Source organism: Pieris brassicae, unplaced genomic scaffold (assembly GCF_905147105.1).
Source record: "Pieris brassicae unplaced genomic scaffold, ilPieBrab1.1, whole genome shotgun sequence".
NCBI lineage: Eukaryota > Metazoa > Arthropoda > Insecta > Lepidoptera > Pieridae > Pieris > Pieris brassicae.
Window position 1 is genome coordinate 7,501 of NW_025576158.1, and position 2,500 is coordinate 10,000.

Genomic DNA, 2,500 nt, shown 5'->3' on the forward strand with positions numbered 1-2,500 from the left:
CGTTACCGGAATTAACCAGACAAATCGCTCCACCAACTAAGAACGGCCATGCACCACCACCCACCGAATCAAGAAAGAGCTGTTAATCTGTCAATCCTTCCGGTGTCCGGGCCTGGTGAGATTTCCCGTGTTGAGTCAAATTAAGCCGCAGGCTCCACTCCTGGTGGTGCCCTTCCGTCAATTCCTTTAAGTTTCAGCTTTGCAACCATACTCCCCCCGGAGTCCAAAATCTTTGGTTTCCCGGAAGCTGCCCGCCGAGCCATTGTAGTAACGTCGGCGGATCGCTAGATGACATATTTACGGTTAGAACTAGGGCGGTATCTAATCGCCTTCGAACCTCTAACTTTCGTTCTTGATTGATGAAAACACCTTTGGCAAATGCTTTCGCTGATGTTCGTCTTGCGACGATCCAAGAATTTCACCTCTAACGTCGCAATACGAATGCCCCCAGTTATCCCTATTAATCATTACCTCGGAGTTCTGAAAACCAACAAAATAGAACCGAGATCATATTCTATTATTCCATGCACGAAATATTCAAGCGGCATTTTGAGCCCGCTTTGAGCACTCTAATTTGTTCAAAGTAAAATTGTCGGCCCACCTCGACACTCACCGAAGAGCACCGCGATAGGATTTTGATATTGAACCGGCGTTTATACCGCCGGTTCACCGACGATATGCTCCGCAGACGTGTCAGTATCACCGCGGATGCGGTGCACCGACAGCGCGGCGCACAAATGCAACTACGAGCTTTTTAACCGCAACAATTTTAGTATACGCTATTGGAGCTGGAATTACCGCGGCTGCTGGCACCAGACTTGCCCTCCAATTGTTCCTCGTTAAAATATTTAAAGTGTACTCATTCCGATTACGAGGCCTCGTAAGAGTCCCGTATCGTTATTTTTCGTCACTACCTCCCCGTGCCGGGAGTGGGTAATTTGCGCGCCTGCTGCCTTCCTTGGATGTGGTAGCCGTTTCTCAGGCTCCCTCTCCGGAATCGAACCCTGATTCCCCGTTACCCGTGACAACCATGGTAGTCGCAGAAACTACCATCGAAAGTTGATAAGGCAGACATTTGAAAGATGCGTCGCCGGTACTGGACCGTGCGATCGGCAAAAGTTATCCAGATTCATCAAAATTAACGACTTCGGACGCATGGCCCTCCGCCGATTGGTTTTGATCTAATAAAAGCACTCATCCCATCACTGGTCAGAGTTCTGATTGCATGTATTAGCTCTAGAATTACCACAGTTATCCAAGTAACTGAGTAAGATCTAAGGAACCAAAACTGATATATTGAGCCATTCGCGGTATCGCCTTAATACGGCTTGCACTGAGACATGCATGGCTTAATCTTTGAGACAAGCATATAACTACTGGCAGGATCAACCAGGGAGCTGCTTACGCAAACGACACGCCTACACCGCGGTCACGCGGCTTCGGCGAGCCGCTGGCTCGGCGGCGTCGAGGGGCGCGCGCTTGCGCGCGCGCCTTCTCGACACGCGTGAACGTAACGCGTCGAATTTGCACGCGACGCGACGTTCGCGCTTCATATCGATAGACTAACTTTGACCGGTCTACGAGCGGCCGTCCCGTCACGATCTCGCAACGAGGTGATGTACAACGATGCTCGACCACTGTGAGGGACATAAAACTGCAACGAACACGACCCCGCGGGCGGGAATCGATGTTGTGACAATTTGAAAATTGAACATTCATCTAAACGCAACTTCTCAATTTTTATTCAATACGTTATTGTAAACATATTAAAACTCGGCTGGCAATTACATGCGCACACACACGCATGATTCGCACTAGATACGATCAACGCCCGGAGCTTGAGGGATAAATTCCAACACGACGCTGCGCACACCGTTTCGACGATGGGCGCGTGTGCGTCCTCTTTTATACATTCTTTACATATACGGTCGCCGTGGCGACCGCGCACGTGTCGAACACGCTAGGCGCCCTGCGTTGAGGTGTGCCTAGAAGCGTATTCTTTTAACATCACAGATAACACCGGGGGAGACGGTCCCAAATCTTGGTCGATTGGTAACATCACCATACGGTCTGCGAACGCGGTGCTATAATATAATTTTATATTATATTATATAAAATATGAGGAGGAGTAGTATGTATATTCTTTGTTATTTTGTGTTGACACAAGAGAGATATATAAAATGTACTATACACCACACACACAGAGAGAGAGAGAGCTGGGAAAGATCTCGGCGGTCTCGCATTCGAAATACGAATTTGATATAATTTCCTCCGAAAATCCATACCCATATCTATATCATCCATGCGCGAATATATGTATATAATATTCTCACACTTCGCACAAACACAAAAACAAGAACACATTCTATTCTCTCTCGTCCGTCGTTCGTGTCTATTTGAGACGAACGACGCGCGGCAACGAGAACGAGTCGACGCTGTGCGCACGACTGTTTCGCTCCACATCTATACCGAGAGCAATAGTCCGCGTCGGCATTGGAGC

At 48.4% G+C, this 2,500-nt stretch overlaps 1 non-coding gene across 1 annotated transcript in view; it reads right to left on the minus strand.

The window, feature by feature from the left end:
• The window catches only part of LOC123719631, a 1,907-nt gene extending 511 nt beyond the window's left edge, over positions 1-1,396 (minus strand). The window contains exon 1 of the ribosomal RNA XR_006755696.1: positions 1-1,396. This exon is cut by the window's left edge and continues 511 nt beyond it. This is a non-coding gene — a ribosomal RNA (small subunit ribosomal RNA).
• Positions 1,397-2,500: the final 1,104 nt, after the last annotated feature.